The sequence below is a fragment of the Rhinolophus sinicus genome, linkage group LG10 (assembly GCF_036562045.2).
Source record: "Rhinolophus sinicus isolate RSC01 linkage group LG10, ASM3656204v1, whole genome shotgun sequence".
Lineage (NCBI taxonomy): Eukaryota > Metazoa > Chordata > Mammalia > Chiroptera > Rhinolophidae > Rhinolophus > Rhinolophus sinicus.
Genome location: NC_133759.1, coordinates 67,135,852 through 67,149,860, shown reverse-complemented (window position 1 = coordinate 67,149,860; position 14,009 = coordinate 67,135,852).

Sequence of the window (14,009 nt, the reverse complement as noted above, 5' to 3'; positions counted from 1 at the left end):
CAGAAGTCTTTGTGAAACATGCAGGCGGGGTGTGGGGGGGAGGGGGCGGTGCTCAGAAAAGCTGCTGGGAGGTCAGAGCATGAGGCGGGGGCTTTGGAGATGGAACAAAGTGCCAAACCACATCTAAGCCTCCAGCGGAAGTGACCCCTGCCCCGTGCCAGCTGCCAGCCCACACAGCTGGCACATGCAGCTGCTGTGATGGAGGGGACGCTGTCTGTGGGCTCCAGGGAGAGAGCCCTGATCTCCCTCCAAGTCGGGTCAGGAGTTCTCTTGGTCTGAGGCTGTCAGGTGGGGCCACCATCAGCAGCCTATCTCTTGTCTGCACAGGAACAGAGCCTCCCCACCCAGTCCCACCGCAAGTAGAGAACATCATTCCTCCGTGGGGCAATTTGCCAGGCTGTCTTCCTGAAGGAGGAGAGAGAAGCTCCTGGTTGTAGGGAGAGCAAGAGATAGAGAGGAGGGAGGAATTTGGGAATGGCTGCCTTGGGCTGAGGGTGGTGCCTTTTTTTTTCAGTGACAGTTGACAAACAATATTATGTCAGTTTCAGGTGTACAGTGTAGCAGATCTACATTTATAAAATTATGAGGTGATTCCTCGATAAGTCCAGATCCCACCTGACATCACATATAGTTTTTACAATATTATTGACTATATTCTCTATGCTGTACTTTACATTCCCATAACTATTTTGTAACTGTCAATTTGACATATTTAATCCCTTTACCTTTTCCCCCAGACCCTGAACCTCCCTCCAATCTTACAGCCATCAGTTTGTTCCCTGTATTTATGAACCTGTTTCTGTCTTGTTTCTTGGTGTTTTTGTTTTTGTTTTAGATTCCACATGCACTTGAGATCATGTGGTATCTGTCTTTGTCAGTCTGACTTATTTCACTTAATATATCCTCTAGATTCATCCACGTTGTCACAGATGGTAAGATTTCATTTTTTTCAAGTCTTTGTAATATTCCATTGTATATACGATGTCGGACAATTAAGTTTGAGAACACATCCTAGAAAAAGTGCTACACACCTCATTGCTGAATATCACTACAGTCACCTTTGAAGTACCCCTCTTGGGAAGCTGTGCACCGATGCCAGCTCCTAGTCCACACTTCAAAGCAATTTTGGAACTCTTTTCCTGGAATGGCCATCAGAGCTGTCATCGTATTACCCTTGATGTCCTGAATGTCATCAAAATGTCTTCCTGTCAATATTTCCTTTATCTTCAGGTAAAGAAAGGAGTCATTGCAGCCCAGATCAGATGAGTAGGGAGGGTGTTCCAATACAGTTATTTATTTACTGGCTAAAAACTCCCTCACACAGTGCCTTGTGAGCTGGTGCATTGTTGTGATGCAAAAGCCATGAATTTTAATGAAAAGTTCAGGTCGTTTTCGTCTAGCTTTTTCACGTAGCCTTTTCAGCACAATTTCATAATGAATGATTCCTCTGATATGAAAAACAGTTAGCAACATCATTGCAACAAGTTCACGAACATAATTGTCAAAATTATGGTACTGTATGTACCATAATTTATTTATCCAATTGTCTATCAATGGGCACTTAGGTTGCATCCATATCTTTGCTATTGAACATAGTGTTGCAATGAACCTAAGGGTGCACATATCTTTTCAAATTTTTGTTTTGGATTTCTTCAAATAAACACCTGGAAATGGAATTGCTGGGTCTAAATGTAATTCTATTTTAAAATTTTTGAGAAACCTCCATACTGTTTTCTATAGTGGCTGCACCAATTTGCAATCCCACCAAATAGTACATGAGGGTTTCCTTTTCTCCACATCCTCACCAACACTTGTTGTTTGTTGATTTATTGATGATAAACATTCTGACAGGTGTGAGGTTTTAATTTTGGTTTTAATTTGCATTTCTCTGATGATTAGTGATGTTGACCATCTTTTCACATGTCTATTTGTCATCTGTATGTCCTCTTTGGAGAAATGTCTATTCAGGCTCTCTGCCCATTTTTAACCAGATTGTTTTAGTTTTGTTTTGTTTGTTTGTTTTAGTATTAAGTTGTATGTGTTCCTCATATGTTTTGGATATTAACCCCTTATTGGATATGTCACTTGTGAATATCTTCTCCCATCCAGTAGGTTGCCTTTTATTTTGTTGATGGTTTCCTTTGCTGTGAAAAATCTTTTTAGTTTAATGTAGTCCCATTTGTTTATATTCTCTTTTGTTTCCCTTGTCTGAGGAGACTAACCCCCCAAAAATATTGCTAAGATCAATGTCAGAGAGTATATTACCTATTTTTTCTAGGAGTTTTATGATTTGGGATCTTACATTTAAGTCTTAAACCATTTTGAGTTTATGCTTGTATGTGGTGTAAGAGAGAGGTCTAGTTTCATTGTTTTGCATGTATCTCTACAGTTTCCCAAAACCATTTATTGAAGAGACTGTCTTTACCCCATTGTATATTCTTGCCTCCTTTGTCATAGATTAATTGACTATGTAGGTGTGGGTTTATTTCTGGGCTCTCTATTCTGTTCCATTGATCTATGTATCTGTTTTTATGTCAGTACCATGCTGTTTTGATTACTATAGGCTTGTAGTATTGTTTGATGTCAGGTAGCATGATACCTCCAGCTTTGTTCTTGTTTCTCAGGATTGCTGTGGCTATTTCAGGGTATTTATGGTTCCATATAAATTTTAGGCTTATTTGTTCTAGTTCTGCAAAAAAAAATGACATTGGTATTTTGATAAGGATTGCATTGAATCTATATATTGCATTAGATAGCATGGAAATTTTAACAATGTTAATTTGTCCTATCCATAAGCACAGTATATGTTTTCATCTATTTGTATCTTCTTTAATTTCTCTCTTCAATGTCATAATTTTCTGAGTACAGGTCTTTCACTTCCATGGTTAAATTTATTCCTAGGTATTTTTTTATATAGTTGTAAATGTGATTGCTTTCTTATGCAACTGATTTCTGAATATTAATTGTGTATCCTGCTACTTTTCTAAATTCATTTATCAGTTCTAACAGTCTTTTGGTGAAATCATTGGGTTTCTGTCTATATAGTGTCATGTCATCTGCAAAAACATGACCGTTTTCCTTCTTCCTTTCTAATTTGGATGATTTTTATTTCTTTTTCTCGTCTGATTGCTGTGGCTAGGTCTTCCAATACTATGTTGCGTATAACTGGTGAAAGTGGACATCCTTGTCTTGTTCTTCATTTTAAGGAGAATGCTTTTAGCTTTTCCCCATTAGGTATGGTGTTAGCTGTGGATTTGTCATATTTGTCATATTTATTATGTAGAGATAGCTTCCTTCTGTTCTCACCTTGCTGAGAGTTTTTATCATAAGTGGATGCTGGTTTGTCAAACACTTTTTCTGCATCTATAGATATGACCATGAGTTTTATTCTTCATTTCGTTTACATGATGTATCATGTTAATTGATGTGCAGATATAGAACCAGCCTTGCATACCAGGAAGATTGTGGGGTATGAACTTTTTAATGTATTGCTGAATTTGGTTTGCTAATATTTTGTTGAGGATTTTTGCATCTATGTTCATCAGGGATATTGGCCTATAGTTTTCTTTTATTGTAATCTCTTTGCCCAATTTTGGAGTCAGAGTAATGGTGGCCTCATAGAATGACCTTGGGAGCCTTCTTTCTTCTTGGATTTTTAAAACTATTTTGAAAAAATAGGTGTTAATTCTTTTTTAAAAAAAATATTTGGACTTTTGTACGTTGATTTTGTAGCCAGCAACTTTACTGTATTCGTTGATTGTTTCTAATAGCTTTTTGGTGGAGTCTTTAGGGTTTTCTATGTATAGCATCATGTCATCTGCAAAGAGTGATAATTTAACTTCTTCATTCCCAATTTGGATGCCTTTTATTTCTTTCTCTTGCCTGATTGCTCTGGCAAGGACTTCCAACACTATGTTGAAAAGCAGAGGTGATAGGGGACATCCCTGTCGTGTTCCTGAACGTAGAGCAAAGGGCTTCAGTTTTTCTCCATTAATTATGAGATTAGCAGAGGGCTTGTCATAAATGGCCTTTATTATGTTAAGGTATTTTCCTTCTATACCTATTTTATTTAGTGTTTTAATCATAAATGGATGTTGTATCTTGTCAAATGCTTTTTCTGCATCAATTGATATAATCATATGATTTTTGTCCTTTATTTTGTTTATGTGATATATCACATTGATGGATTTGCGTATGTTGAACCATCCTTGTGCCCCAGGGATGAACCCCACTTGGTCGTGATGAATAATCTTTTTAATGCATTGTGTGCTCCAATGTTCACTGTAGCGTTGTTTACGGTGACCAAGACATGGAAACAACCTAAATGTCCTTCGATAGATGAATGGATAAAGAAGTTGTGGTATATATACTCAACGGAATACTATTCGGCGGTAAGAAAAGATGATATAGGAACATTTGTGACAACATGGATGGATCTTGAGAGTGTAATGCTGAGCAAAATAAGTCAGACAGAAAAAGCAGAGAACCATGTGATTTCACTGATATGTGGTATATAAATCAAAAACAACAAAAAACAAGACAAACAAATGAGAAACAAAAACTCATAGACACAGACAATAGTTTAGTGGTTACCAGAGGGTAAAGGGTGTGGGAGGGTGGGAGATGAGGGTAAGGGGGATCAAATATATGGTGATGGAAGGAGAACTGACTCTGGGTGATGAACACACAATGGGATTTATAGATGATGTAATACAAAATTGTACACCTGAAATCTATGCAATTTTACTAACGATTGTCACCCCAATAAATTTAAAAAATAATTTTTAAAAAAATATTTGGTAAAATTCATCTGTGAAACCATCTGGTTCAGGACTTTTGTTTTTTGGGGAGCTTGTTAATTACTGATTTGATTTCATTAGTAGTAATTTGTCAGTTCAGATTTTCTGTTTCTTCTTCATGTCAGCCTTGGAAGATTGTGTTTCTAAGAATGTATCCATTTCTTCCAGATTGTCCAATTTGTTGGCATATAATTGCTCATAGTATTATTATTATTATTATTATTATTATTATTTGTATTTGTATTTGTATTTGTATTTGTATATGTATTTCTGTGTTGTCCATCTCCACTTCTCTTTTATTTCTGATTTTATTTATTTGGGCTCTCTCTCTCTCTCTCTCTCTCGATGAGTGTGGTTTAAGGTTTATCAATTTTCTTTATCTTTTCAAAGAACCAGCTCTTGGTTACATTGATCTTTTGTATTGTTTTTTAAAACTCGATTTCATTTATTTCTGGTATCCTCTTTATTATTTCTTTCCTTGTACTCACTTTGGGTTGTGTGTGCTCTTCTTTTTCCAGTTCCCTTAGGTGTAAAGTTAGATTTTTTTATATTACATTTTTCTTGTTTCTTGAGGTAGCCCTGTATTGATACGAATTTCTCTCTTAGGACTGCTTTTGCTGTATGCCATAGATCTGGGGTCGTTTTATTTTTGTTTGTTTGTTTTTTTCATTTATTTCAAGGTGTCTTTTTATTTCTTCCTTGATCTCATTGTTGACCAATTCATTATTTAATAGAATGCTGTTTAGCCACCATGTATTTTTGTGTTTTTCAGGTGTTTTTTCTTGTAATTGATACCTAGTTTCATACTATTGTGTCCAGAGAAGATGCTTATATGATTTCAATCTTCTTAAATTTATTGAGACATGTTTAGTGGCCTAAGATTTGGTCTATCTTGGAAAATGTTCCACATGCACTTGGAAAGAATGCATATTCTGCTGCTTTGGGGTGAAATGCTCTAAACATGTCAATTAAACCTATCTAGTCTAGTGTGTCATTTAAGGCTGCTATTTCCTTGTTGATTTTATGTCTGGAAATTCTGTCCATTGGTGTCAATGTGATGTTAATGTTCTCTACTATGATTGTTAACTGTTGATTTCTCTCTTTATGTTGGTCAATATTTGCTTTATAAATTTAGGTGCTCCTACGTTGGCTGTGTAAATGTTTATAAGGATTATATCCTCTTTTTAAATCTTTATTAAATTTATTGGGGTGACATTAGTCAGCAAAATTACATATGCTTCAAGTGTGTGTTTCTGTAATACATCAGCTATATATTGCATTGTTTTCAACACCCAGAGTCAGCTCTGCTTCCATTGGATTGATCGTTTTATTATGTAATGTCCCTCTTTGTCTTTTATTATAGACTTTGTTTTAAAGTCTATTTCGTCTGATATAAGTGTTGTTACTTCAGGTTGGCATCACAGAAATCACAGAGTGACAGGTGCTTCTTGAAATCTCCCCTAGATGTTACAACAAGTTAAACAGCTATAATTCAACAAAGGATAACCTAAACAACACACAAGCACATCTGAGAGATCTGTGCATCGAATCATCTGAAGGTGGGCAAATCGGGCGAATGTGGGAGGAGGAAGGGGGGAAGAGCTGAGACACAGGCCACAGGACTCAGTCTGGACCTCACTGTAGTATAGGGAGAGGGAAGAATTCAGGCTGCAGGTGCACTCCCTGTGGCCCACAGCCCTGCCTGAGGGATCAGCATCATATAATATGGCTGAACCCAGCATTCAGAGCAGAGATGTCAGAGCAAAGACAGAAGGGTGAGAACTGTGGTTTAAGCCCTCACTGCCAAGCATAAATAGAAAACAAAGATGTGGAAATTGGCTCACTCCCCACCACCCTCCCAGTGTTAGAAATGGGCTCCAGAAGAAACTGTAGCAGTGTCAGATTAAAGAACAGAATATCTACAGCCCTGAGAACTGGAGAGTCAGTCCCGCAGCTGCAGAAGAACAGCACAACTAATTACAGTGATAGGGGAGGAACTGTAGGGGTAAGAGAGTTGTGGGCTGGTAGTTGCCATTGCTTGGAACCGTAAGTGTTGTTACTCCAGCTTTTTAAAAAAAATTTATTCACATGAAATATCTTTTCAACTCCTTTACTTCCAGTCTGTGAATGTCTTTAAATCAGAAGTGGGTCTCTTGCATATATATGGGTCTTGTTTTCTTATCCATTCATCTATCCTGTGTGTTTTGATTAAAGCATTTAATCAATTTACATTAAAGTAATTGACTGTTGATAGATATGTAATTATTACCACTTTATTATTCAGCTTTATGTTCTTTTTACCCTCTCTTCTTAGTCTTAAAGAAGTCCTTTAACATTTCTTGTAATACTTATTTGGTGATGATGAATTCTTTTAGCTTTTTCTTATTTGGTAACCTCTTTTTTATTTTTATTTTTTCAATTAAATTTATTGGGGTGACATTTGTTAGTAAAATTATATAGGTTTCAACTCTACCTTTCTATAATATATCATCTATAACTGGTTGTCTATGTCTATGAGTTTTTGTTTCTTTATTTCTTTGTCTTGTTCCTTTGTTGCCTTCAGTTTTATATCCCACATATGAGTGAAGTTATATGGTTCTTGACTTTTTCTATCTAACTTATTTAGCTTAGCATAATACTCTCAAGATCCATCTATATTGTCACACATGGCAGTATTTCATGTTTTCTTATAGCCAAGTAATATTCCATTTTATATATATATATATATATATATATATATATATATATATATATATATATATATATATATCCCACATCTTCTTTATCCAATTATCTATCAAAGGACACTTTAGTTGTATCCATGTCTTAGCAACTGTGAATAAGGCTTCAATGAACATGGGGGGGGGTACATATATCCATATGGACAAATGTTTTCAGATTTTGGGGGTAAATATCCAGAAAAGGGATTGCTGGGTCCTATTCTAATTCTATTCTTAGTGTTTTCCATAGTGGCTGTACCAATTTACATTCCCATCAACAATGTATAAGGATTCCTTTATCTCCACAGTCTCTCCAACACTTGTTATTACTTTTCTTATTGATAATAGCCATTCTAACAGGTGTGAAGTGATATCTCATTGTGGTTTTGATTTGCATTTCCCTAATAGCTAGTGAAGTTGAGCATTTCTTCATATATCTGATGGCCATCTGTCTGTCTTCTTGGGAGAAATGCCTGTTCAGATCCTCTGCCCATTTTTTAAATTTGATTGTTTGTTTTGTTGTTGTTCAGTTGTATGAGTTCTTCATATATTTTGGATATTAGTCCCCTACCGGTGGTATTGTTTGCAAATATGTTCTCCCATTCTGTTGATTGCCTCTTTGTTTTATTGATGGTTTTGTTTGCTGTGCAAAAGCATTTTAGTTTGATGTAGTACCATTTATTTATTTTTGCTTTTACTTCTGTTGTCTTTCAGGTCAAATTCGTAAAATCCTCTCTGAACCCAAGGGCCATACATTTAGTACCTATGCTTTCTTCTATACAGTTTATTGTTTCAGGGCTTATGTTTAGGTTTTTGATACATTTTGAGTTAATTTTGGTATGTAGTGACAGATAGCAGTCTAGTTTCATTCTTTTGCATGTGGATTTCCAATTTTCCCATCACTTTTGTTGAAGAGGCTTTCTTTTCCATAGTGTACATTTTTGCCTCCTTTGTTGAAAATTATCTGTTCATATATATGTGAGTTTATTTCTGAATTTTCAATTCTATTCCATTGGGCTGTGTGTCTCTTTTTCTACCAATACTAGGCTGGGAGTACAATTACCTCCAGACTTGTCCCTTTTTTGTAGTATCACTTTGTTTATTCAGGGACTTTTGTGATTCCATACAAATCTGATGATTTTTTAATTCTATTTCTTGAAAAAATTCCATTGGTATTTTGATGATGATTGCATTCAATCTATGTTATTTCTTTGGGTAATATGACGATTTTAACTACGTTCATTTTTTTCAATCCATGAACACGGTATATCTTTCCATTTTTTGTGTCTACTTCAATTTCTTTTAATAATGTCTTACAGTTGTCAGTTATATGTTCTTCACATTCTTTGTTAAGTTTATTTCTAGGTACTTTATTCTTTTTGTTGAAATTGCAAAAGGAATTGTCTTTTCCATTTCTTTTCCTGAAATTTCATTGTTAGCATACAGGAATGCAATGGATTTTTGCACATTGATGTAGCATTTTGCAACTTTGCTGTATTCATTTATTGTTTCAAATGTTGCGGACAAGCGGCAAGGACCGAGAAACTCAAGCGGCTCCCAGAGGTCAGGGAGAACATACCTTTTGACGCCAGCGGGCCCAGTGGAATTGTTCCCAAAGAACTGAGCACTGACTGGGGTCAGGCGTTTTGTTTTATATGTTTAGGCCTCCGAGTTGGTGGAGGATCTGGCCAGGGTGCCAGGGAGATCCATCCCTAGCAGCTGTGATCGCTCAACTTTGTTTTGACAGGGAGGCCTCTAACTATGGTGTCTGTGGGAGACAGTTCTGATAACGAGGGAGGAGGAGGGGGATTGAGCTCTTAGGGGGAGCTTGCCGGAGACAGCTCCAATAAGGGGGAGTTTGAGCTCTTAGGAGGGGCCTGCAGGAAACACCGTCCCAACACTAATAGTATTTTTTGTGGAGTCTTTAGGGGTTTCTTTATACAAAAATAGCATGTCATTTGCAACAAGAGACAATATGACTGTTTTATTCCCTATTGATTTATATCATTACAGGCCTATGTCATTTATTTCCTTCTCTTGCTTGATTGCTCTGGCTAAGACTTTCAATAACATGGTGAATAACAGTGGTGAGCGGGGTCATCCTTGCCTCCCTCCTGATTGTGGAGGAAAAGCTTTCAGTTTTTCACCATTAAGAATAATATTAACTGGAGACGTCATCAAAATGGCGGCGTGAGGTGAGACTCTGTAAAGCTCCCCTTGAATTTACAACGAATTGAACAACCATAACTCCACAAAGGACTCCCTGCACAGCAGACAGGCAAGACGAAGAGGCCCACTACGGAAGTCACCTACAGGTAGGCGAATCCCGCGAGTGGGGGAGGAGGGAAAGGAGAAGTGCGGAGACGGAGCCGAGCGGGCACAGGACGCAGACCTAGCTCAGTGCTCCGAGCTCGCTGCTTCCCGGAACTACCGCAGCTGCGGGAGAGGGAAGAACTCGGACTGCTAGGGCTCCGCTTATGGCCCAAAGGGCTGAGGGGGCAGCATATAACACGGCTGAACTCATCACTCACGGCAGAGACCTCAGAGAAAAGACTGAGGGAAGAAAGCTGAAAACATTGTTTTAAGCCCTCACTGCCAAGCAGAGAACCAAAGCCTTGGGCACTGATACTAACCGCCCCCTCCCTCCCCTGCCAGAGCTCGCCCCGCCCCCACCTGCCAGTGCTAGAAGTGGAACAATAGCAGTGTCAGATCAAAAGAATAGAATATTTGCTCTTCTGAGATCTGTGGACCGCAGACACAAATTTGCAGCCCAACTAGTTCCGGCAAAGGGGAGGGAGCTGTGGAAGCAGGACCGGCTGTGGTGGTGGTCACCGCCATTGCTCTGGGCCACCTCTCACAGCTCACCCCGCCCCTGACCCCACCTATCTGGGCAGATTCCTGCAGTAGAAAACAGACTGCTGAAACATACGGGCTCTGAATCTGGTGCAGGAAGAGCTTTGGAACTTGAAAAGCTCTCCGCATATGCACCGGGACACTGCGCCCTGTGACCTAGACAAACTATTAACAGAGGAGAAGCCCGTCTCCCAGGGAATCCCTGCATTGTGTGAGAAGCTGGAATAGTGCAGAGAAAACATAGCACTACCGTCTGGGAGAAGAAAAATAAGCTGCAGTTGGAGAAAAAATAAAACTGTCTACCAGAAGTACTGGAACACAACAGAAAGACCTCTTCCTATTACCTGTTGCAGAAGCCACTCCTGTAGATGTCTAGGAAGAGAAATAGTAAACCAGTAATCACCATGAATAACCAAGGCAACAAGATAGCTCAGAAAGAAAGTGAAAAGTCTCCAGAAAAGGCACTTAAAGATACAGAAATATGTGACTTAAATGACAGAGAATTCAAGATTGCAGTTCTGAAAAAGCTCAACGAGATGCAAGAAAACACACATAGGCAGTTAAATGAACTCAAAAACACAATCAAGAATAGCATGAGCATTTTACGAAAGAGATTGAAATTTTAAAAAAAGAACCAAATAGAATTTCTGGAGATTAAGAATGCAATAGAAGAAATTAAGAACGAAATAACCAGCTTAGGTAGTAGAGTTGACCAGATGGAGGAAAGAATCAATGACATCGAAGATAGAAACCTGGAAATTACACAGATGGAAGAAGAAAGAGACTTAAGACTTATAAGAAATGAAAGAACTCCACAAGAACTTTCTGACTCCATCAGAAAGAGCAATATAGAATAATGGGCATACCAGAAGGAGAAGAAAGATAGAAGGGAACAGAGAATATATTCAAACAAATTGTCAATGAGAACTTCCCAAACTTGTGGACAGAACTGGACCCTCGAATCCAAGAAGCAAATAGAACACCTAGTTACCTCAATCCCAACAGGCCTTCTCCAAGGCACATTGTATTGAAGCTGTCTAAAATCAACGACAAAGAAAGAATCCTCAAGGCAGCCAGGGAAAAGAAGACGGTAACTTACAAAGGAAAGCCCATTAGATTATCATCAGATTTTCCAGCAGAAACTCTACAAGCCAGGAGAGAGTGGAACCAAATATTCAAACTATTGAAAGAGAGAAATCATGAGCCAAGAATAATATATCCAGCAAAGATATCCTTTAGATATGAAGGAGGAATAAAGACCTTTCCAGACATACAGAAGCTGAGGGAATTTTCTAATACACGACCTGCACTACAAGAAATACTAAAGGAGGCTATTCGACCACCATCAACAGGGACAATTTGTGGCAACCAAAACTCAAAAAGGGGAGAGTAAAGGCCTGAACCGAATATGGGAATGGAGAAAGTAAGCGTGCTGAAGAAAATGGAATACTCTAAATATCAAACTTTCTTTTACATAAACTTAAGGGTAACCACTCAAAATAAATCCAGAACTGAAATATATACTGAAATAAAAGAAGAAACAGAGGGAAACATCATAGAATACCACCACACAGAAATAATAGACAACAACAAAAGGCAAAGAAACAATGGAGACACAGCCTTACCTGAAAACTAAAGACAGAATGACAGGAAATCCTCACATATCAATAATCACCCTAAATGTAAATGGACTGAACTCACCAATAAAAAGGCACTGAGTAGCAGATTGGATCAAAAAACTAAACCCAACCATATGCTGTCTCCAAGAGACACATCTCAGCTACAAGGACAAGCATAGACTCAAAGTGAAAGGGTGGAAATTGACACTCCAAGCAAATGGTACCCAGAGAAAATCAGGTGTAGCCATAATGATATCAGATGAAACAGACTTCAAGGTGAAAAAGATAACAAGAGACAAAGATGGACATTTCATGATGGTGAAGGGGACTGTACAACAAGAAGACATAACAGTCATCAATATTTATGCCCCAATCAGGGAGCACCGAAATACACCAAGCAACTACTAACAGAACTAAAGGGAGAAATTGACCAAAACACAATTATACTAGGGGACTTAAATACATCATTGACAGCTATGGATAGATCATCCAAACAGAAAATAAATAACGAAATAGTAGCCCTAAATGACACATTAGATGAAATGGACATAATTGACATTTATAGAGCACTTCATCCTAAAACATCAGACTATACATTTTTTTCTAGTGTACACGGAACATTCTCAAGGATAGACCATATATTGGGACATAAAATCAGTCTCAACAAATTTAAGAAGATTGAAATCATACCATGCATATTCTCTGATCACAAGGCTTTGAAATTGGATATCAACTGTAAAAAGAAAGCGGGAAAAAACACAAATACATGGAGATTAAACAACATACTTTTAAAGGACTGGGTCAAAGAAGAAATTAGAGGAGAGATCAAAAGATACATAGAAACAAATGACAATGAAAATACATCCTACCAAAATTTTGGGATGCAGCGAAAGCAGTTTTAAGAGGGAAATTTATCTCATTACAGGCCTATCTCAAGAAACAAGAAAACTCCCAAATAAATAACCTCATGTTACACCTTAAAGAACTAGAAAAGAAGAACAAGTAAAACCCAAGGTCAGCAGAAGAAAGGAAATAACAAAAATTAGAGCAGAACTAAATGAAATAGAGAACAAAAAGACAATAGAAAAATTAATGTGACAAAGAGCTGGTTCTTTGAAAAGATTAACAAAATTGACAAACCCTTGGCTAGACTTACTAAGATAAAAGAGAGAAGACACTGATTAACAAAATCAGAAACGTAAAAGGGAAGTTATCACGACACCACAGAAATACAAAGGATCATCCAAGAATACTATGAAGGACTATATGCCACCAAATTCAACAACCTAGAAGAAATGGACAAGTTCTTAGAAACATATAGCCTTCCAAGGCTGAACCATGAAGAACTGGAAAATCTAAACAGACCGATCACCAGTAACGAAATTGAATCAGTCATCCAAAACCTTCCCAAAAGCAAAAGTCCGGGACCAGATGGCTTCACTAGTGAATTCTACCAAACCTTCAAAGAGGATCTAATACCAATTCTGCACAAACTCTTCCAAAAAATTGAAGAAGAGACAGTACCCCCTAACTCATTTTATGAGGCCAACATTACCCTGATACCAAAACCTGGTAAGGACAGCACAAAAAAAGAAAACTACAGACCAATATCTCTGATGAATACCGATGCAAAAATCCTAAGTAAAATTCTAGCAAATCGAATAAAACAATGCATTAAAAAGATTATTCATCACGACCAAGTGGGGTTCATCCCCGGGGCACAAGGATGGTTCAACATACGCAAATCCATCAATGTGATACATCACATAAACAAAATAAAGGACAAAAATCATATGATTATATCAATTGATGCAGAAAAAGCATTTGACAAGATACAACATCCATTTATGATTAAAACACTTAATAAAATGGGTATAGAAGGAAAATACCTTAACATAATAAAGGCCATATATGACAAGCCCTCTGTTAATCTCATAATTAATGGTGAAAAACAGAAGCCATTTGCTATACGTTCAGGAACACGACAAGGCTGTCCCCTATCACCTCTGCTTTTCAAC